At 42.5% G+C, this 24,782-nt stretch overlaps 1 long non-coding RNA gene across 2 annotated transcripts; it reads left to right on the top strand.

The window, feature by feature from the left end:
* The first annotated feature begins 895 nt into the window (after positions 1–895).
* LOC126087379 (uncharacterized) lies at positions 896–23,547 on the top strand. Of its 2 annotated transcripts, XR_007519752.1 has the most exons (4): positions 896–982; positions 19,279–19,442; positions 20,968–21,092; positions 21,690–23,547. It is a non-coding gene; the product is annotated as an uncharacterized LOC126087379 (long non-coding RNA). The 2 variants fall into 2 exon arrangements; XR_007519751.1 differs by lacking the exon at positions 896–982 and having other exon boundaries at positions 19,125–19,442; positions 21,687–23,547.
* Positions 23,548–24,782: the final 1,235 nt, after the last annotated feature.

The raw sequence follows: 24,782 nt of genomic DNA, 5'->3' as shown, positions 1-24,782 counted from the left end.
CCCCCAAAATTTATGTCCTTGCCGCATGAAAAACACATTTACCAGGTCACATCATCCTAAAAGTCTTAAATCAAATCCAAGTCCAAATTCCATCCTGGGGCAAAATTCCTCTTCCTCTGTGAACCTGTGAAAACTAGAACACAAGCTATCTGCTTCCAAAGTGCAATAATAGAACAGGCACGAGATAGACATTTCCATTAAAAAATGGGAGAAATTGGAGGGAACGAAGGAATAATAGGCACCAAGCAAGTCCAAAACTCAGCAGAACGATTTATATTAGCTCCCAAGGCTTGAAAATAATCCTCTGTTCTCTGAGACCAGCTGGGCAAGGGCCCCACCCTCCAGACTCTGGGTGTTAGCTACGATCTCTGGATTCTGGGTAGAGGCCCAGGATGGGCTTCAGCTCCATCCTTCAGGCCCACGGGGATGGCAACTCTGCTCCCTCAGCTTTGAGTGGACCCGTTCTCCTAGTACATCTGAGTAGTAACCCCACCCCCTTGGTCCCAGCCAGCACCATTCTTCTGCCCCTTGGGCATGGTAGCCCCATCCCCAGGAAGTGGGGGTACGTGCACTGAAAACAGCATAACCCCAGGATGTTGGAAAATGACCAAAGGCTGCTCCCCCAATGGGCAGCATGTGGTAAAGCCCAAGTCCTCCAGAAAAGGAGGAACCACCTGTCATTAACACTGTGTCTGTCTCGTACCCCCAGGTCCCACTCTCAGGCACAGAGGCCCCCTTGCAGACTGTCTAGGGCACACAGAACTCATGTTCGCCAGCTAGAGCTGGGAGGGCAGGCTGCCCTGCAGAGTCTGCAGAGGGCGCCCATGCCCCTCCGAACCTCTGTGGACCGTCAGTGCTTAGCCGGCTGCCCCTCCCATCTGTGCCTTTGCTTCCTCTGTGTGAACGGCTCAGCAGCTGGAGCTTGGAGTTGTTTCCGCTTTTAAATATACGCTGGAAGCATTTCATCTGAAGCCGAGGACAGGTAAGGGTTCCCCCTCCCGTCTACTGTCATTTGAGAATCAAGGTTCTACAGCTCATTCAAGAGACATGAGACTGATACCCTCATTAGGACCTTTGGGTCACCGGCTGTGATGCTGTGACATTGGGAGAAGCCTGGGGGAGGACGGCGAGTTGGGGAAAGGAAGGAGACGGATCCAGGTTCGGAGACAGACATGTGTGATCAGAATCTAATCGAGAGGAGAGGCGAGCTGGGGAAGGAAGGAGACCAGCCCTGATCCATTTGCAGACACAGCTGCTCTGAGTCACCATCACCCTGGAGCTGCTGACAGAAGGCTGCTGGAGGTTCGGAGACAGGCATGTGTGCCCAGAATCCAGTGGGAGGAGGGCGAGGAGGGTTGAGGCAGGGTAGAGGCTGCAAGAGCACAGTAGGTGTTCAGTAATGGCTAAATTTTCTGCCCTGCTTGGCATGGTGACCACGCCATCCAAATGCCAGCAACACTCTTCGTGTGACATTTAAAGGGCCTGCGTGACTCAGACTCACCACAACCTTAAATCCTGACCCGATTTAGCATCTGTCTTCACGTCTGCTCTTTGTAGCCTGGCTTCTGAGCTATCCACTGAGCAACCATTGACCCAGCACCTTCTGTGTGCAGGCACAGAGCTGGGTGCCAGGATTGAGGACCTCCTGTGTACTGGCATAGAGCTCGGCGCTGGGACTCAACCTTCTGTGTAACGGGACAGAGCTCGGTGCTGGGATCGAGCACCCTCTTTGTACGGGCACAGATCTTGGTGCCAGGACTGAGCTCCTTCTGTGTACCAGTACAGAGCTCGGTGCCAGGACTCAGAAGCTTCTGTATAAGGGAACAGAGCTTGGTGCCAGGATCGAGCACCTTCTTTGTATAGGTACAGAGCTCGGTGCTGGGACTGAGCACCTTCTGTGTATGGGAACACAACTGAGTGCCAGGATTGAGTACCTTCTGTGTACTGGCACAGAACTTAGTGTCAGGATTGAGCACCTCCTGTGCACTGGCACAGAACTCGGTGCTGAGACCGAGCACCTTCTGTATATGGGGACACAACTGAGTGCCAGGACTGAGTACCTTCTGTGTACTGGCACAGAGCTTGGTGCCAGGATCAAGCACCTTCTATGTGCTGGCACAGAGCTTGGTGCCCAGATTGAGCACCTTCTGTATACTGGCACAGAGCTTGGTGCCAGGACTGAGCACTTTGTGTGTTAGGGCACAGAGCTGGGAGCTGGGATTGAGCACCTTGTGTGTACCAGGACACAGCTTGGTGCTGGGATTAGAAATGGATTTGACCATGGCCCTGCTCTTGGGGCATTCCCACCGTAGTGACAGGTAACAGGTGATCATGAAACAAGATAGGTGTCAGAGACAAACAGTGCATTGGGGAAATTTGGTAAGCCCCAGGGAGCCTAAGAAGGATTGGCTGTGGAGGAGGTAGAGTTGGGTTCTGGTTGATCAGCAGGAGTTTGCCACGCTGTTGTTGTTAGGTGCTGTCAAGTCTATTCCAACTCATAGCGACCCTACGTGTACCACAGAACGAAAGGCTGCCTGGTCCTGCGCAATGCTCACAATCTTTGTTATGCCTGAGCCCATTGTTGCAGCCACTGTATCAGTCCATCTCATTGAGGGCCTTCCTCTACTCGGCTGATCCTGTACTTTACTAAGCATGATATTCTTATCCAGGGACTGATCCCTTCTGACAACATGTCCAAGGTATGTAAGACACGGTCTCTCCACCCTTGCTTCTAAGGAGCATTCTGGTTGTACTTCATCCAAGATAGATTTGTTCCTTCTTTTGGCAGTCCATGGTATATTCCATATTCTTCGCAACACCACAATTCAAAGGTGTCAATTCTTCTTCGGTCTTCCTTATTCATTGTCCAGCTTTCACATGCATATGAGGCAATTGAAAATACCTTGGCTTGGGTCAGGTGCACCTTAGCCTTCAAGGTGACATCTTTGCTTTTCAACACTTTAAAGAGGTCCTTTGCAACAGATTTGCCCAATGCAATGTGTCTTTTGCTTTCTTGCCTGCTGCTTCCACGGATGTTGATTGTGAACCTTCCACACAAATCAGGGGTAATATAGCACTTCTGCACTTTCAATACAGTAATTTATTTAGATGGTCACAAAATTTCTGTAGAATAGACAATTTTAAACCTTTTGAGGGAACGCAGAGCTCTTTGAGAATCTGATAAAAAAAAAAAAAAGAAAAGAAAAGAAAAAGGAGCTATGTAACCTCTCCCCGGAAACCAGCCTTGGACTCCTGTTTAAGAACTTATGGAGAGGGGGGCGGGACCAAGATGGCTGACTAGGTAGAAGCTACCTCGGATCCCTCTTGCAACAAAAACTCGGAAAAACAAGTGAATCGATCACATACGTGACAATCTACGAACCCTGACCATCAAACACAGATCTAAAGAGTTGACCTGGGTGACAGAGACTGAGAACGAACAACCACGGGGAAGCAGCGACTGTTTTCGGAGCCTGGAGCCAGCGTCCCAGTCAGGAAACCTTGGCGCCGGGCTTTGGACTGGGTGCAGGGGAGCTGAGCACGGCATCCTGAGATGGCTCAAACACGGGGCGCAGCCCTAGCCCCTTGAACTGACCTCAGGGGAAGCCCAGCCAGTGCATGCAGGCAGTGCAGTGACGCGGCTCACAGGAGGAGAAGTCACCGGGAGGCAGCGACTGGTTTTGGAGCCAGGATTGCGGCATCCCAGCCAGGGAACCTTGGCACTGGGCTTTGGACTGGGAGCGGAGGAGCTAACCGCGGCTTCTGAGACAGCGTAAGCACGGGACACGGGCCTGACCCTCGGGGGCAATCTCTACCCAGCCAGCGCACACAGTGGACACGTCGCTCGGGAATCTCAGATAAAACAGTCATCCCAAGCAAGATAAGTAACTTTGTCTATATTCCGGGGTGCTACTCTCTCCTATTTATCTGAACCCTCCCCTCCCTTTCCCAGGCGACTTCATTAACATTGGAATTTCCTGAGCCAGAAAGTGAACTGCCCTGCAGTTTTTCTTTCTTTCTTTCTTTTTTTTTTTTTTGGTCTTTTCCTAACCCATTCTCCTGGCCTGAGAGAAGCAGCTACGGGAAACCCAGGGACCAAAAATCCTTCCCTAATTGGACTAAAAACACAGAACCAGCTCCAGCCAAGCATATGTGATCCACAGCCTTGGGCTTTCATCCCTACAGGCAACAAGGTGGCTATTATAATGCAAAGGCATTTCTGATAGGGATCTGACTGTAATTGTTTTAGCAGATTACTGGAAAGACAAGTTTCCCAGGTTTGATATCTCTGCGTATTCAACAGAGCCCTCACTGACCCATAACAGGGAACTGAGGGCTGAAGCTCCCCCCAGACCACCTAGCCTCCTGCCTTAGGGGTCTAAGGAGGGTGACACCTACCAATCTGTAGAGGTACTTGCATTGGAGGCCTAAGGTACAGCTGCAGAGCCCACCCACCAAGGAGCTTTAGGAATAGAGACACACCTACCTCACTGGCACTTGGGGGAACCCTGTCAGCATTCTGCCCCCCCCCCGGAGTGTGAACCTCTGCTGCTACTAGAATCTGGTGCACACAACTATCACCACTACTTCTCTAGGTAGATAAGTGACAGTCTGCACCACACACTTGATGACCCAAAATCAGATTCTACTCAAGAATAGTGAATGATCTCAGGCTTATATATCTGGTAACAGCCCAAACCAGCTGGTAATAGGACATAAGTGAGTCAAGGGCTACAGCAATCAAGACGGTGCAATCTAGTAGCCCATCTATGTATATTGGAGAATACAAAACAAGATAAGACTCAGTGAGCAAATATAGACTACACCACTACAATATCTTAGTGATGGCTCGGAGATAGCAGTCGATATCAAACCACATAAAGAAGCAGACCATGATTGCTTCTACAACTCCCCAAACTAAAAAATCAAAATCTTTCCCAAATGAAGATACAATCCTGGAATTATCAGATACAGAATATAAAAAACTAATTTACAGAATGCTTCAAGACATCAGGGATGACCTCAGAAATGAAATAAGGCAATCTACAGAAAAAGCCAAGGAACACACTGATAAAGCAGTTGAAGAACTCAAAAAGATTATTCAAGAACATAGTGGAAAAATTAATAAGCTGCAAGAATCCATAGAGAGACAGCATTCAGAAATCCAAAAGATTAACAATAAAATTACAGAATTAGACAACGCAATAGGAAGTCAGAGGAGCAGACTCGAGCAATTAGAATGCAGACTGGGACATCTGGAGGACCAGGGAATTGACACTGATATAGCTGAAAAAAAATCAGATAAAAGAATTTAAAAAAATGAAGAAACCCTAAGAATCATGTGGGACTCTATCAAGAAGAATAACTTGTGTGTGATTGGAGTCCCAGAACAGGAAGGGATAACAGAAAACACAGAGAGAAGAGTTGAAGATCTGTCGGCAGAAAACTTCCCTGACATCATGAAGGACGAAAGGATATCTATCCAAGATGCTCATCGAACCCCATTTAAGATTGATCCAAAAAGAAAAACACCAAGACATACTATAATCAAACTAGCCAAAACCAAAGATAAAGAGAAAATTTTAAAAGCAGCCAGGGATAAAAGAAAGGTCTCCTACAAAGGAGAATCAATAAGAATAAGTTCAGACTACTCAGCAGAAACCATGCAGGCAAGAAGGCAATGGGATGACATATACAGAGCACTGAAGGAGAAAAACTGCCAGCCAAGGATCATATATCCAGCAAAACTTTCTCTGAAATATGAAGGCGAAATTAAGACATTTACAGATAAACACAAGCTTAGGAAATTTGCAAAAACCAAACCAAAGCTACAAGAAATACAAAAGGAAATTGTTTGGTTAGAAAACCAATAATATCAGATACCAGCACAACACAAGGTCACAGAACAGAGCATCCTGATATCAACTCAAATAGGGAAATCACAAAAACAAATTAAGATTAATTCTAAAAAGAAAAAAACGCTCAAAACAGGGAATCATTGAAGTCAATATGTAAAAGATCACAATAATCATAAAGAGGGACTAAATACAGGTGGCATAGAACTGCCATATGGAGAGGGATACAAGGTGATATAGGACAATACAAGTTAGGTTTTTACTTAGAAAAATAGGGGTAAATATTAAGGTAACCACAAAGAGGTATAACAACTCCATAACTCAAAATACAAACCAAGAAAAACATAACAACTCAGCAAACATAAAGTCAAATACTATGAAAATGAGCAACACACAATTTACAAAGAAAAACGTCTCAGCACAAAAAAGTAAGTGGAAAAATGAAATTGTCCACAACACACATAAAAAGGCATCAGAATGACAGTACTAAACACATACTTATCTATAATTACGCTGAATGTAAATGGACTAAACGCACCAATAAAGAGACAGAGAGTCTCAGACTGGATAAAGAAACACGATGCGTCTATATGCTGCCTACAAGAGACACACCTTAGACTTAGAGACACAAACAAACTAAAACTCAAAGGATGGAAAAAATATATCAAGCAAACAATAAGCAAAAAAGAAGAGGAGTCGCAATATTAATTTCTGACAAAAGAGACTTTAGACTTAAATCCACCACAAAGGATAAAGAAGGACACTACATAATGATAAAAGGGACAATTGATCAGGAAGATATAACCATATTAAATATTTATGCACCCAATGACAGGGCTGCAAGATACATAAAACAAACTTTAACAGAACTGAAAAGTGAGACACCTCCACAATTATAGTAGGAGACTTCAACACGCCACTTTCAGAGAAGGACAGGACATCCAGTAAAAAACTCAACAGAGACATGGAAGACCTAATCACTACAATCAACCAACGTGACCTCATAGACTTATACAGAACACTCCACCCAACTGCTGCAAAGTATACTTTTTTTTTCTAGCGCACATGGAACATTCTCTAGAACAGATCACATATTAGGTCATAAAACAAACCTTTGCAGAATCCAAAACATCGAAATATTACAAAGCATCTTCTCAGATCATAAGGCCATAAAAGTGGAAATCAATAACAGAAAAATTAGGGAAAAGAAATCAAATACTTGGAAACTGAACAATACCCTGCTCAAAAAAGACTTTGTTATAGAAGACATTAAGGAGGGAATAAAGACATTCATAGACTCCAACGAGAATGAAAACACTTCCTATCAAAACCTCTGGGACACAGCAAAAGCAGTGCTCAGAGGTCAATTTATATTGATAAATGCACACATACAAAAAGAAGAAAGAGCCAAAATCAGAGAACTGTCCCTACAACTTGAACAAATAGAAAGCGAGCAACAAAAGAATCCATGAGGCACCAGAAGAAAACAAATAATAAAAATTAGAGCTGAACTAAATGAATTAGAGGACAGAAAAAAAATTGAAAGAATTAACAAAGCCAAAAGCTGGTTCTTTGAAAAAATTAACAAAATTGATAAACCATTGGCCACACTGACTAAAGAAACACAGGAAAGGAAACAAATAACCCGAATAAGAAACGAGATGGGCCGCATCACAACAGACCCAACTGAAATTAAAAGAATCATATCAGATTACGACGAAAAATTGTACTCTAACAAATTTGCAAACCTAGAAGAAATGGATGAATTCCTAGAAAAACACTACCTACCTAAACTAACACAATCAGAAGTAGAACAACTAAATAGACCCATAACAAAAAAAAGAACTTGAAACGGTAATCAAAAAACTCCCAACAACAAAAAAAAAGCCCTGGCCCGAACGGCTTTACTGCAGAGTTTTACCAAACTTTCAGAGAAGAGTTAACACCAATACTACTAAAGGTATTTCAAAGCATAGAAAATGACGGAATACTGCCGAACTCATTCTATGAAGCCACCATCTCCCTGATACCAAAACCAGGTAAAGACATCACAAAAAAAGAAAATTACAGACCTATATCCCTCATGAACATAGATGCAAAAATCCTCAACAAAATTCTAGCCAATGGAATTCAACAACATATCAAAAAAAAATCCACCACGACCAAGTGGAATTTATACCAGGTATGCAAGGCTGGTTTAATATTAGAAAAACCATTAATGTAATCCACGATATAAATAAAACAATAAGACAAAAACCACATGATCTTATTAATTGATGCAGAAAAGGCATTTGACAAAGTCCAACACCCATTTATGAAAAAAACTCTCAGCAAAATAGGAATTGAAGGAAAATTCCTCAACATAATAAAGGGCATCTATACAAAGCCAACAGCCAACATCACTCTAAATGGAGAGAGCCTGAAAGCATTTCCGTTGAGAACGGGAACCAGACAACAATGCCCTTTACCACCGCTCTTATTCAGCATTGTGCTAGAGGTCCTAGCCAGAGCAATTAGGCTAGACAAAGAAATAAAGGGCATCCGGATTGGCAAGGAGGAAGTAAAATTATCTCTATTTGCACATGACATGATCTTATACACAGAAAACCCCAAGGAATCCTCCAGAAAACTACTGAAACTAATAGAAGACTTTGGCAGAGTCTCAGGTTATAAGATAAACATACAAAAATCACTTGGATTCCTCTACATCAACAAAAAGAACATCGAAGAGGAAATCACCAAATCAGTACCATTCACAGTAGCCCCCAAGAAGATAAAATACTTAGGAATAAATCTTACCAAAGATGTAAAACCTATATAAAGAAAACTACAAAGTACTACTGCAAGAAACTAAAAAGGACCTACTTAAGTGGAAAAACATACCTTGCTCATGGATAGGAAGCCTTAACATAGTAATAATGTCTATTCTACCAAAAGCCATCTATACATACAATGCACTTCCGATCCAAATTCCAATGACATTTTTTAACGTGATGGAGAAACAAATCACCAACTTCACGTGGAAGGGAAAGAAGCCTCGGATAAGCAAAGCATTACTGAAAAAGAAGAAGAAAGTGGGAGGCCTCACTCTACCTGATTTTAGAACCTATTATACAGCCACAGTAGTCAAAACAGCCTGGTACTGGTACAACAACAGGCACATAGACCAATGGAACAGAATTGAGAACCCAGATATAAATACATCCACATATGAGCAGCTGATATTTGACAAAGGCCCAGTGTCAGTTAATTGGGGAAAAGATAGTCTTTTTAACCAACGGTGCTGGTGTAATTGGATATCCATTTGCAAAAAAATGAAACAGGACCCATACCTCACACCAAGCACAAAAACTAACTCCAAGTGGATCAAAGACCTAAACATAAAGACTACAATGATAAAGATCATGAAAGAAAAAATAGGGACAACCTTAGGAGCCCTAATACAAGGCATAAACAGAATACAAAACATTACCAAAAATGACGAAGAGAAACCAGATAACTGGGAGCTCCTAAAAATCAAACACCTATGCTCATCTAAAGACTTCACCAAAAGAGTAAAAAGACCACCTACAGATTGGGAAAGAATTTTCAGCTATGACATCTCCGACCGGCACCTGATCTCTAAAATCTACATGATTCAATTAAAACTCAACCACAAAAAGACAAACAACCCAATCAAGAAGTGGGCAAAGGATATGAACATGCACTTCACTAAAGAAGATATTCAGGCAGCTAACAGATACATGAGAAAATGCTCTCGATCATTAGCCATTAGAGAAATGCAAATTAAAACTATGATGAGATTCCATCTCCAACAAGGCTGGCATTAATCCAAAAAACACAAAATAATAAATGTTGGAGAGGCTGTGGAGAGATTGGAACTCTTATACACTGCTGGTGGGAATATAAAATGGTACAACCACTTTGGAAATCTATCTGGCATTTTCTTAAACAGTTAGAAATAGAACTACCATACAACCCAGAAACTCCACTCCTCGGAATATACCCTAGAGAAATAAGAGCCTTCACACGAACAGATATATGCACACCCATTTTTATTGCAGCTCTGTTGACAATAGCAAAAAGCTGGAAGCAACCATGGTGTCCGTCAACGGATGAATGGATAAATAAATTGTGGTATAGTCACACAATGGAATACTACACATCGATAAAGAACAGTGACGAATCTGTGAAACATTTCATAACATGGAGGAACCTGGAAGGCATTATGCTGAGTGAAATTAGTCAGATCGAAAAGGACAAATATTGTATAAGACCTCTATTATAAGATCTTGAGAAATAGTATAACCTGAGAAGAACACATACTTTTGTGGTTACCAGGGGGAAGGGAGAGAGGGTGGGAGAGGGTTATTTACTGATTAGTTAGTAGATAAGAACTACTTTAGGTGAAGGGAAGGACAATACTCAATACACGGAAGGTCAGCTCAACTGGACTGGACCATAAGCAAAGAAGTTTCCGGGACAAACCGAATGCTTCAAAGGTCAGCGGAGCAAGGGCGAGGGTTTGGGGACTATGGCCTAAGGGGACTTCTAAGTCAGTTGGCAAAATAATTCTATTATGAAAACATTCTGCATCCCACTTTGAAATGTGGTGTCTGGGGTCTTAAATGCTAACAAGCGGCCATCTAAGATGCACCAATTGGTCTCAACCCACCTGGAGCAAAGGAGAATGAAGAACACCAAGGTCACACGATAACTATGAGCCCAAGAGACAGAAAGGGCCACATGAACCAGAGACTTACATCATCCTGAGACCAGAAGAACTAGTTGGTGCCCGGCCACAACCGATGACTGCCCTGACAGGGAGCACAACTGAGAACCCCTAAGGGAGCAGGAGATCAGTGGGATGCAGACCCCAAATTCTCACAAAAAGACCATACTTAATGGTCTGACTGAGACTAGAGGAATCCCGGCAGTCATGGTCCCCAAACCTTCTGTTGGCCCAGGACGGGAACCATTCCCGAAGACAACTCATCAAACGTGGAAAGGACTGGACAATGGATAAGAGAGAGATGCTGATGAAGAGTGAGCTACTTGTATCAGGTGGACACGAGACTGTGTTGGCATCTCCTGTTTGGAGGGGAGATAGGAGGGTAGAGAGGGTTAGAAACTGGCAAAATTGTCATGAAAGGAGAGACTGGAAGGGCTGACTCATTACAGGGAGAATAAGTGGGAGTATGGAGTAAGGTGTATATAAGCTTATATGTGACAGACTGACTTGACTTGTAAATGTTCACTTAAAGCTCAATAAAAATTATTAAAAAAAGAAGAACTTATGGAGAAAAAAAGTGTGTCAACACTCAGGCTTGATTTCCCTCCTACTGCCTTTTCACTCAGCTTCTCTTCAGAGCTACCATGTATCTCTCACAAAGAGAATAATTCTTGAGCACCGTTCCTGTGGGGGCCATGTTCAGCAGCCTGCCCAGGTACCCAGGACTCGTTAGCACACGAGACATGTCCTGCTTCCTGCTGGCTCACCAACTGTGGGTGGCCACCAGGCTGCTCCCCACACAGTGTTTCCCGAGTCCAAGTCCCACCCTCAGCTAACAATGTTCATTCATACAACATTCCACACTCAACCTGAATGCAAGTGTGAGGCTCTCTCGATGGTGATCTCTGAAGATATCAACAAGGCTCAAATCAACAAGCCAAATATTACTTCAAAAAAGGCCAAAATGGGAGACAGGGCCAAGAAGGTAGAGTAGTAAGACACTTCCAGTGAACCCTCTTACAACAAAGACCCCAAAAAACAAGTGAAACAATTACATTTATGACAAGCTATAAGCCCTGAACATCCAAGGCAAAGTTAGAAAACAGACTGAGCGGCAGGGGAGGGAGAGACTGTTCAGAAGCAGAAAGGAGTTACCAGACCTGAATCACCAGGATCCCTCAGGCACCATTCCCAGGAGCGGTGATGGTGGGCTGGTAGTAGTGTTCGGCCGCAGTTTCCTCAGGGTGATGCATCAGCCATACAGCCTACTCATACCTCCGGAACCAGAGAAGAACAGCGCTGTCAGGAAAAGCTAAGTAATTGCATATATTTTACTGTGCTCCCAGCCCTGAAGCTGGCTGTCGATTTCCCTGGGCCTGAGATAGGTCTGTTTGTGTGCCCTGAGCCGTTGTCCCAGCCTTGAAAAAGGAATAAATTCACAACTGGGGAAAAGATAATCTGCCAGCTCCACTAACCTGGGGAGCTCAGGACAGAAGCGGCTCCCGTCTAGGCACAAATGGTCCATGGACTTTGAATACCTTTCCCCTCTGCATGGACCTGTGTGGGCCTATTTCAGGAGAATAGCCCTTGTTGCCAGACTGTTTCAGCTGTGCAGTGCAGAGATGGGCGTTTGATGTTTGACACTACTTTGCCTATTAAACAGGGTCCTCACCTTCTCACATCACTGGTCTAAGGATGGGTGGCTCCGCTCAGGTCACCCACCCACCCATGATGGGGTACAATGATAACTGGTACCTCCCAGTCCTTACAAACAAAAGCACTGGGTGCCCAAGGTCCATCTGCTGAACTCACCCACCTGTGAGCTCTAGGGAACAGGGACACACTTTCCTCACAGACACTTGGGGGATGGTTGTCAGATACCTACCTTGTTCAGAGCATGACCCCCTGCTGCAACCAGATACCGAGACCTACACCAATCACCCCTGCCCCTCTAACACCGTAGGACAGAGCCTGTACCATACACTTGATGAACAACTACATGGACACCCAAACTGAAGCCATACGAGAAAAGTGAATGGACTCCTAGGCTCATATACCTGGTAACAGCTGTAGCCATCTGGTGACAGGGCGTCAGAGCTTCAAAGGTGAAAATGATAAAGCTAGCTCACTCAAGCAACCTAGTTGGACATATCAAAACAAAACAAAGCAAGAAGCTGGGATATAGTAAGCAAACATAATGCAAACATAATACAATAGCTTATAGATGGCATGGAGACATCAGTCAGTATCAAATCACATAAAGAAGCAGACAATGATCACTTCAACAAGCTCTCAAAACAAAGAATCCAGGAATCTTCTGGATGAAGGTGCCTTCCTGGAATTACCCGATGCTGAATATAAAAGATTAATATACAGAACTCTTCAAGACATCAAGAAGGAGATCAGGCATTATGCAGAACAAGCCAAGGAACGCACAAATAAAGGAACTAAAGAAACTAGAAAGAGTATTCAGGAACATAATGAAAAGTTTAATAAGCTGGAAAAATCCAGAGACAGACAGTAATCAGAAATTTGGAAGATTAACAATAAAATTACAGAATTAGATAACTCAATAGAAAGTCAGAGGAGCAGAATTGAGCAGGTAGAAGCTAGAATTTCTGAACTCGAAGATAAATCACTTGGCACTAATATATTTGAAGAAAAATCAGATAAAAGAATTTTAAAAAATGAAGAAAACTTAAGAATCATGTGGGACTCTATCAAGAGAAATAACCTACGACTGATTGGAATACCAGAACAGGGAGGGATAACAGAAAACATAGAGGGAATTGTTGAAGATCTGTTGGCAGAAAACTTGCCTGATATCATGAAGGATAAGAAGATATCTATCCAAGATGCTCATCGAACTCCACATAAGGTAGATTTTAAAACAAAGTCACCCAGACATGTTATAATCAAACTGACCAAAACCAAAAATAGAGAATTTTAAAAGCAGCGAGGGATAAATGAAAAGTCACCTACAAAGGAGAGTCAATGAGAATACGCTGGGACTACTCAGCAGAAACCATGCAGGCAAGAAGGCCATGGGATGACTTATATAAAGCATTGAAGAAAAAAATTGCCAGCCAAGAATCACATATCTATCAAAACTGTCTCTCAAATATGAAGGTGAAATTAAGACATTTGCAGATAAGAAGTTTAGAGAATTCATAAAATCCAAACGAAAACAACAAGAAATACTAAAGGAAGTGCTTTGGTTAGAAAATCAATAATATCAGGTATCTACCCAAGACTAGATTTTTTTTTTTTTCACCCAAGACTAGAACAATGGGCAAAGCAATCGGATGTCAACCCAGACAGGGAAATCACAGAAATAAATCAAGATAAAAAAAAATGCTTAAAACAGGGAAACAGCGATGGTATTGTGTAATAGAAGACAACATTAAAACGATAAAGAGGGACTAAGAAATATAGTCATAGATCTTTCATGTGGAGAAGACAAGGCGATATAAAGAAATAAAAATTATGTTCAAACTTAGAAAAATAGGGGTAAATATTAAGGTAACCACAAAGGAGACTAACAATCCTACTCATCAAAATAAAATACAAGGAAAAAATAGAGGCTCAGCAGAAACAAAATCAACAGCAACGAATAAGAGAAAAAGACAATATAAAAAGACAAACTACTCAGCACAAAAAATTAAGTGGGGAAAAGAAACTGAACAACACACAAAAAAAGACATCAAAACAATACCGCTACAAAAAAAAAAAAAAAACTCATACCTACCCATAATTACGCTGAATGTAAATGGACTGATGCACCAATAAAGAGACACAGAGTGGCAGAATGGATTAAAAAAACACGATCCGTCTATATGCTGCGTACAAGAGAGACACCTTAGACTTAGAAACACAAACTAAAACTCAAAGGATGGACAAAAATATATCAAGCAAACAGCAATCAAAAAAGAGCAGGAGTGGCAATATAAATTTCTGACAAAATAGACTTTAAAGTTAAACCCACCACAAAGGATAAGGAAAGACACTATGTAATGATTAAGGGGACAATATACCAGGAGGATACAACGATATTAAATATTTATGCACCCAATGACAGGGCTGCAAGATACATAACACAAACTCTAACAGCATTGAAAAGTAAGATAGCTCCACAATTCAACACACTACTTTTGGTGAAGGACAGGACATCCAGAAAGAAGCTCAATAAAGGCACTGAAGATCTAAATGCCACCATCAACCAACTTGACCTCATAGACCTATACAGAACACTCCACCCAACAGCAGCCAAGTATATTTCCTTTTCTAGGGCACATAAAGCATTCTCTAGAATAGACCACATATTAGGTCATAAAGCAAACCTTAGCAGAATCCAAAACACTGGAATATTACAAAGCATCTTCTCTGACCATAAGGCCATAAAAGTACAAATCAATAACAGAAAAAGCAGGGAAGTGAAATCAAACACTTGGAAACTGAACAATACCCTGCTCAAAAAAGACTGGGTTACAGAAGACATTACGGAGGGAATAAGGGAATTCACTGACTCCAGTGAAAATGAAAACACTTCCTATCAGAACCTTTGGGACACAGTGAAAGCCGTGCTCAGAGGTCAATGCATATCAATAAACGCACACATACGAAAAGAGGGAAGGGCCGAAATCAAAGAATTATCCCTACAACTTGAACAAACAGAAAGAGAGCAACAAAAGAAACCCTCAGGCACCAGAAGAAAGCAAATAATAAAAATTAGAGCAGAATTAAATGAAATAGAAAACAAAAACAATTGAAAGAGTTAACAAGACCAAAAGCTGGTTTTTCAAAAAAATTAACAAAATTGATAAACCACTGGCCAAACTGACAAAAGAAAAACAGGAGAGAAAGCAAATAACCCAAATGAGAAATGAGATGGGCGATACTACAGCAGACCCAACTGAAATTTAAAGAATCATATCAGATTATTATGAAAAATTGTGCTCTTAACATTTTTCTAACCTAGAAAAAATGAATGAATTCCTAGAAACACACCACTTACCTAAACTAACACAAGCAGAGGTAGGACAACTAAATAGACCCATAACAAAAGAAGAGATTGAAAAGGTAATCAAAAAACTCCCAACAACAACAACAAAAAAAGCCCTGGTTCGGAGGGCTTCACTGCAGAGTTCTACCAAACTTTCAGGAAAGAGTTAACACCATTACTACTAAAGGTATTTCAGAGCACAGAAAAGGATGGAAAACTCCCAAACTCATTCTATGAAGCCAGCATATCCCTGATACCGAAACCAGGTAAAGACACCACAAAAAAGGAAAATTACAGACCTATATCCCTCATGAACTTAGATGCAAAAATCCTCAACAAAATTCTAGCCAATAGAATTCAACAACATATCAAAAAAATAATTGACCATGACCAAGTGGGATTCATACCAGGTATGCAGGGATGGTTCAACATTAGAAAAACAGTTAAAGTAATCCATCATATAAGTGAAAGACAAGAACCACATGATTTTTTCAATTGATGCAGAAAAGGCATTTAACAAAGTTCAACACCAATTCATGATAAAAACTCTCAGCAAAATAGGAATAGAAGGAAAATTCCTCAACATAATAAAGGGCATTTATACAAAGCCAACAGCCAACATCATCCTAAATGGAGAGAGTTTGAAAGCATTCCTCTTGAGATTGGGAACCAAACAAAGATGCCCTTTATCATCACTCTTATTCAACATTGTGCTAGAGGTCCTAGCCAGAGCAATTAGGCTAGATACAGAAATATAGCACATCCAGATTGGTAAGGAAGAAGTAAAAGTATCTCTATTTGCAGACGACATGATCTTATACACAGGAAACCCTAAGGAATCCTCCAGAAAACTACTGAAACTAATAGAAGAGTTCAGCAGAGCATCAAGCTACAAAATAAACACACAAAAATCAATTGGATTCCTCTACATCAACAAAAAGAACATCGAAGAGGAAATCACCAAATCAGTACCATTCACAGTAGCCCCCAAGAAGATAAAATACTTAGGAATAAATCTTACCAGAGATGTAAATGACTTATACAAAGAAAACTACAAGACACTACTGCAAGAAACCAAAAGCGACCTACATAAGTGGAAAAACATACCTTGCTCATGGATAGGAAGACTTCACATTGTAAAAATGTCTATTCTACCAAAAGCAATCTATACATACAATGCAATTCTGATCCAAATTCTAACGACATTCTTTAATGAGATGGAGAAACAAATCACCAACATCATATGGAAGGGAAAGAGGCCCCAGATAAGGAAAGCATTACTGAAAAAGAAGAAGAAAGTGGGAAGCCTCACTCTGCCTGATTTTAGAACCTATTATACAGCCACAGTAGTCAAAACAGCCTGGTACTGGTACAACAGATACATAGACCAATGGAACACAATTGAGAATCCAGACATAAATCCATCCACATATGAGCAGCTGATATTTGACAAAGGCCCAGTGTCAGTTAATTGGGGAAAAGACAGTCTTTTTAACAAATGATGCTGGCATAATTGGATATCCATCTGCAAAAAAAATGAAACAAGATCCATACCTCACACCATGCACAAAAACGAACTCAAAATGGATTAAAGAACTACACATAAAATCTAAAATGATAAAGATCATGGAAGAAAAAATAGGGACAATGCTAGGACCCCTAATACATGGCATAAACAGTATATAAAACATTACTAAGGATACAGAAGAGAAACCAGATAACTGGGATCTCCTAAAAATCAAACACCTATGCTCATCCAAAGACTTCACCAAAAGAGTAAAAAGATTACCTACAGACTGGGAGAAAGTTTTTAGCTATGACATTTCTGATCAGCGCCTGATCTCTAAAATCTACATGATACTACAAAAAGACAAATAACCCAATTAAAAAATGGGCAAAAGATATGAACAGACACTTCACTAAAGAAGACATTCGGGTAGCTAACAGATACATGAGGAAATGCTCACGATCATTAGCCATTAGAGAAATGCAAATCAAAACTACAATGAGATTACATCTCACTCCAACAAGGCTAGCATTAATCCAAAAAACACAAAATAATAAATGTTGGAGAGGCTGTGGAGAGACTGGAACACTTATACACCGCTGGTGGGAATGTCAAATGGTACAACCACTTTGGAAATTAATTTGGCACTTCCTTACAAAACTAGAAATAGAACTACCATCCCAGAACCCACTGCTGTAGAGTCGATTCCAACTCATAGCGACCCTATAGGACAGAGTAGAACTGCCCGATAGAGTTTCCAAGGAGCACCTGGCGGATTCAAACTGCTGACCTCTTGGTTAGCAGCCGTAGCACTTAACCACTATGCCACCAAGGTTTCCAGAACTACCATTGGATCCACCAATCCCACACCTTGGAATATATCCTAGAGAAATAAGAGCCTTTACACGAACAGATATATGCACACCCAGTTTAATTGCAGCACTGTTTACGATAGCAAAAAGATGGAAGCAACCAAGGTGCCCATCAGCGGATGAATGGATAAATAAATTCTGGTATATTCACACAATGGAATACTATGCATTGATAAAGAACAATGATGAACCCATGAAACATTTAATAACGTGGACGAATCTGGAAGGCATTATGCTGAGTGAAATTAGTCAGTTGCAAAAGGACCACTATTATAAGACTGAGGAGAAATAGTTTAAACAGAGAAGAAAATATTCTTGGATGGTTACAAGAGGGGGAGGGTAGGGAAGGAAGGAGAGGGGCATTCACTAATTAGATAGTAGATAAGAACTACTTTAGGTGAAGGGAAAGACAACACACAATACAGGAGAGGTCAGCACAACTGGACTAAACCAAAAAGTAGTTTCCTGAATAAACTGAATGCTTCAAAGGCCAGCGTAGCAGGGGCAGAGGTTTGGGGACCGTGGTTTCAGTGGACATCTAAGTCAATTGGCATAATAAAATCTATTAAGAACATATTCTGCATCCCACTTTGAAGAGTGGCATCTGGAGTCTTAAACCCTAGCAAGCGGCCATCTAAGAAGCATCAATGGGTCTCAACACACCTGGAGGAAAGACAAATGAAGAACACCAAAGACACAAGGTAAGTATGAGCCCAAGAGACAGAAAGGGCCACATAAACCAGAGACTACATCAGCCTGAGACCAAAGGAACTAGATGGTGCCCGGCTACAACCGATGACTGCCCTGACAGGGAACACAAGAGAGAACCCCTGAGGGACCAGGAGAGCAGTGGGATGCAGACCCCAAATTCTCATGAAAAGACCAGACTTAATGGTCTGACTGAAACTGGAAGGACCCCGGAGGTCATGGTCCCCAGGCCTTCTGTTAGCCCAAGACAGGAACCATTCCCAAAGCCAACTCTTCAGACAGGGATTGGACTGGATTTTTTTTTTTTTTTTTTTTTTATGGGATAGAAAATGATACTGGTGAAGAATGAGCTTCTTGGATCAAGGAGACACATGAGACTATGTTGGCATCTCCTGTCTGGAGGGGAGAGGAGAGGGCAGAGGGGGTCAGAAGCTGGCTGAATGGACACGAAAATAGAGAGTAGAGGGAAGGAGTGTGCTGTCTCATTAGCGGGAGAGCAATTGGTAGTATATAGCAAGGTGTATATAAATTTTTGTATGAGAGAGTGACTTAATTTGTAAACTTTCACTTAAAGCACAATAAAATTTTTTTTTAATTGTAAGAAAAAAAAAAGGCCAAGATGGACTCATGAGACTGAGAGCCTGAAGACCTGGCTGTACGTCCACACATCATGCCACGTGCCTCCTCTGAGCCCCAGCTTCCCCATCCTCAGACAGGGGCCAAGGATTCTTGCCCTGCTTCAAAAGAGAGAGGAGAAGGAAATGAGGTAATGGATATGACAGTCCTTGGAGTTCTAAACATTCTGAAAAGCTGTGTATTTACAGGGCCTTCGCTACCCACTTCCATGACACACCTGCAGTTCTTCCTTCCTCCCCTTTCAAGCACACTCCCAAAATGTGTTCAGTCAGGTGCTGCCCAGAGCTGTGGGGGGAAGATCAGGCCCTACCAGAGCCACCTCAGGCACTTTCACTGTGAGAAACCACGAGTACTCCCCACTGGCAGGTGGAAACTCATCCCCACATGGAAAGGCAAAGAGCGAAGATGTTTCCGTTCACCAAGTATTTGCTACATCACTCATTTCCTATTTCAGTGAGCTTTCAAAAAATCCCCGCCTGAGGGTGAGAGCTGAGACACCGTTGTTGTGAAGTATGGTTAACGCGGGGCTTTTTTTTTCATGACATCATTCAGATTGGGTCTCTGTGTGTGGCTGAAAAATAAAGCCCTGGCTAGCGTACAGTTCTTCTGTGAAGAAAGAAAGATACTGAGAGAGGGAAGGAGGAGGGAGGTGGGTGGGAAGGGAAGGAAAAGAAGGGAAGGAAAGAATGTGGGGAGGGACAGAAGGAAGGGAAAGGTGAAAGAAAATAGTCTGTAACCAAGATTAGGATGTTGAGAAGCACTTGGCAGAAGAGAATACTAAAGAAAGAAACTTCATCTACTTTATTTTACTTATTGTTGTTGTTAGGTGCTGTCGAGTCGATTACGACTCATAGCGGCCCTATACGACAGAGTAGAACTGCCCCATGGGGTTTCCAAGGAACAGCTGGTGGATTTGAACTGCCAATCTTTTAGTTAGCAGCCGAGCTCTTAACCGCTATGCCACCAGGGCCCCATCTTTATTTTACCAGACATAGATTGTTTGTATGTTTATAATTGTCAAAGCTCAAATGAAAAATTATCTGACAGATTTAGATCTATTACTCTCAATATGGTTTATAACATCATACGAAAAAATTTAAGTATTTTACCCAAATCACCAGAGGCTCGGGAGGATATTTTCATGTGCTCTAGATCTGCAAGTGATTGGGATAAGTGAGGCCAGAGCTGAGAGCATCGTCGTGCATTGTGATCAAATCAATGTTTGGAATTAGCTGAAATGTAAAAGTCAGAAGATTTCACATAAAATATTGCCTTAGTGGCTTTTTAAATAATGGGAAATAACAAAGGACCTGCATTCGTATGTGGCACTAATGGGCTGCCCCTTTAGACACAGTGTGAATTCTCCAGTTCGCCAGAGTCCTCACCACTCCCTATGGCTCACTGGCCCTACAGGCATTAGGGGATGTGACCTCTGGATTAGGTGGTGAGGTAGGTTCCGGTGGGTATAAGCAGATAGACAAAGGTTTGTTCCATACTAGTAAGTTACTTTGACCACAAATACGTGGAAATAAGCATGGATTTTTTTCAAGTTTTAACTCAGAGAAAAACCGAGCTGGGGGTCTAGTTCCCAGTTCCTATGGTTTGAGTCCCCATTTCTTATCTCCAGCTCCATTGATTCCTTTTGTCCTCTCCAGCTCCTTTGCACCTGCCGAAAGAGTTAATTCACCATCAACAAGAGTCCAGACCCCTGCTTCAGAGCCACCAGGCTTTCGTTTTGGAGCTGTATCATTATGGACCATGCGTGGAGAGAAACGAGAAGGTGAAGGTCGTGGGAGGTGTCTGGTGGGAGAAAAGGTCAGACAGCAGAGTGGTATTAAAAGTGGGGACTTCTCAACCCAAGACACATTTGATTTTTGTAAAGTACTGAGTATCGGAAATTTTAATGTTCGCTTTTTAGAGAGCAGAACTGTGTCCGTAAGCCCCAGCACACATGCACACATTTATACATTAAAAACAAAAAAACCAAACCCATTGCTGTCAAGTCGTTTCCGACTCATAGCAACCCTAAAACAAGAGTAGAACTGCCCCACAGGGTTTCCAAAGAGCAGCTGAAGATTCGAACTGCCGACCTTTTGGTTAGCAGCTGTAGCACTTAACCACTGCACCACCAGAGCTCCTATGCATACATTACGCACATACTAATCACACACATATACACACTCACACATACATGCACACACATGCGCACACTCACACATACATGCACACACATACACGTACGCTCACACATGTATGCACACACGCATGCATGCACACGCATTTACATCACACAGATACACGCATATTACACACACACACTCACACGTACATACATGCACACACGCGGCCTTCTGATGTGATCTCTCTCTGCCAGAAGCAGGGTAAATAACCAGGAACGCAACAAGGTATGAAGGCAACAGGAACTGAGGAATTCTAAAGGTGCAAGAATCACAAAGAAAAAGTAATGGAGTCAGGTTCTGAAGTACGAGTGCTCGCGATAAGGTTTAAATTAAGCTGCCCTGCAGCTAAATCACCGCAAGGAAGAAAACCATTAATCTGAGTCTTTCACTTAGATTTGGCACCCGGCTAAATCTGACATTTTCAGCCTTGAGAGGAAACTTTTGCCACCTGTATGTGCGTGTCAGAGCTTCCACAGCTCACTGGAGTGCTACAGAGGGTTACAGCAGCCCTGGGGGCAATCCCCTCAGCTCGGCCACTCAGCCCTTGGCGTCCTCGGTTTACCTCAGGGGGCGATACAAACCTTGTCATTTCTGCACGTGCTGTGGTGTGGAAGAGTCTGGACGGCAATGCCTTCAGTTACAACACCTACAGAAATCTTCAACGTTCACATGACCAGCGGCCGTCCATAGTCCCTGAAGCAGGTCCAACAACACTTCATTTGGACAACGTTGCTTCAGCATAAATCCATTTTTAAAGTTCACATTTAAAAAAAAAAATCTGTAACTCAGCCTTTCTCTGTCTTCCTGCTAATTTCCACTCCGGTTAAGCCAAACTAGTGGTAACTTGCTGCTCTGAGACATGGATTCTCTACGTCCTTCTTCCTGATCGCTCTTCCCTCAGTGGCCGCTTCCTCCCCTCCTCTCCCCCAGAAAATCCCGGGGCATCCAAAGCATCCCACAGGGCTGAGCTGGGACCCCGTGATGGGGAAAGGTACCTCCTCTGCCAGGACTGGCAGACCGTCACCAAACAAAAGTCGGCTGTAGGACAGTCACTGCTTAAAAATCAAGTTTGATCAAAGAGTCTATAGAAGAATCCTGATCCAAAGAGGGAAATGCAGGACAGAATTTCAAATTCTTCTGGAATCCAGACTTTCTGGAGCTATAAAGATTGGATGAGCCCCTGTAGCTACTATTGCCCTGAGATAACCTTTAAACCTTAAACCAAAAATATCTTCTGAAGTCTTCTTAAAACTAAGTAGTTTAGCTTAACTAGTAAAGAATGCCTGCCTTGAGCACTGTGCTCTTTTAAGAGCTATCTATATGGGATCAAATTACCGACAGCAACTGGAAACATTAGCTAGGAAACTTAGGGGGCAGTGAGTTTATGTTAATGGGGGAACAACAACTTGGAAAAGGAGGGTGAGAATGGTTGTACAACTGGAAAAATGTAATCAATGTCACTGAATTTTACATGTAGAGCTTGTTAAATTAGTGTATGTTCTGCCGTGTATTTTCCCAACAACAAAAATCAAATAAATTATAAAAAATCAATTTCTTCCCCAGACCCACCTGCTTTAGCAATGCAAGTGACCCCAGGTGCCTGAGAGCCCCACTTTCACTGCATTGTAGAGCTGATGGGAGCCCAGATTCCTGGGTCCTCCTCCTTCATCTGGAAAGCAAGGCTATCAGCATCACGCAGTAGTGGTCAGGCAAAGGAGGAAGAATATAGAAAACTCAGCATGTCAACAGAAATCCAAAGTGATTTTTTCCTTGTGGTTTGATAAAAAGTGTATAATGTACTCACAGCAATAAATTTGAAATCAAAAATTTAGAAACTCGGTAATGGAGTTAACATTATCTACTAAATACTTTGTTACCATGTTCATCTTTTCTCTCTTTGAGAAGTTATGCAACTATACGCGTCTTCTGCTCGCATTAGATTGAGGTGGAGGGGGTAAAGGTAAACAGAAATGCAATATTAAATTTCTTGACTGTGGAACAACTAGTTTTATATGCTTGATGTCTTTTCTACCCCCCTGAAAATGCACACGCGTGTGTACGACACATGTGTATACGTGTATATGAAATTTACATGTGTTCTGGATACATACGCAGTCAAACTCATCATGAGTCTCTGAAACTAAGTTCCCGTCCAGAGGATCTTTGAATCTTCCCAGGTAATTAACTGTGAAGTTCATTATCACAACCATCGGTTGCCATCCAGTCGCTCTGACTCATAGCAACCCCACGTATACAGAGTAGAACTGCCCCTCCATGGGGTTTTCAGTGGCTGGTTTTTCAGAAGTAGATCGCTAGGCCTTTCTTCCGAGATGCCTCTGGGTGGACTCCAACCTCCAACCTTTCAGTTAGCAGAGAGCACATTAACTGTTTGCACCATCCAGGGTCTCCAAAGAAAAGCAGGCAGCATAGCTATAGAAGTTGTTGTGTGCTGTGGAGTCAATTCCAACTCTCAGTGACCCTGTAGGACGGAGTAGAACTGCCCCACAGGGCTTCAAAGGCTGTAAATCTTTATGGAAGCAAACTGCCACATCTTTCTCCCAAGGAGCAGCTGGTGGGTTGGAACCGCAAACCTCTTGGTTAACAGCTGAGTGCCTAACCCCTGTGCCACCAGGGCTCCTCTATAGACATTAGGCTGTGGGATTTCAGCGAAATAGGTGGGGTCTCCTTGGGGAAGCTTTGATGTCCACAGCCAGCAGTGGATCTTAATACAAAGCACAGCACAGAGCCTTGGAAAGATCCAAAGAAAGGCATGGGGTAGCGGCTACAGCAGTGGAGGGAAAGGACCATATTTTGCAGGGCTGATGCTGACTATAGAGTCATATGGGCACGGGTTTGCCTGTAACACCAGGTTTCTGTTTTATAGGAAGAGGAACACTTACACATTTTTATACTTTCATTTAATTTCCCTTGAAAATTTCTATTTTAAGCATCAGGGGGAAATGTGCCACCTTTTAAAGAACTTCTCACACCTACCCAACATTATTATTTTTTCAGATACTTAGAAATTTCAAAGAATCCAAAACATATCTGACATCCTCCTCCCCCATATCCCAGTGAGAGGTGTGTTGTTTTCAGTGGCCTGAGAAAGCCCCTGGGGAGACTAAACAGAAGCTGGGGAAATCCTACCCAGGGAGTCTGCCCAGCCACAGGAAACAGAATGGGGATTTCTCAACGTCTCCCTGGGAGCGCATCCCAGTGAAAGTGAAACCCGCCACTGTCTCTTCCGCCTCTTCCACGGAGCCTTCACAAAGAACGTAATGCCTTTTGCT

This window comes from Elephas maximus, chromosome 1 (genome assembly GCF_024166365.1).
Source record: "Elephas maximus indicus isolate mEleMax1 chromosome 1, mEleMax1 primary haplotype, whole genome shotgun sequence".
Classification (NCBI taxonomy): domain Eukaryota; kingdom Metazoa; phylum Chordata; class Mammalia; order Proboscidea; family Elephantidae; genus Elephas; species Elephas maximus.
Note: the sequence above shows the minus strand (reverse complement) of the source record. Positions and strands in the feature narration are given on the sequence as shown.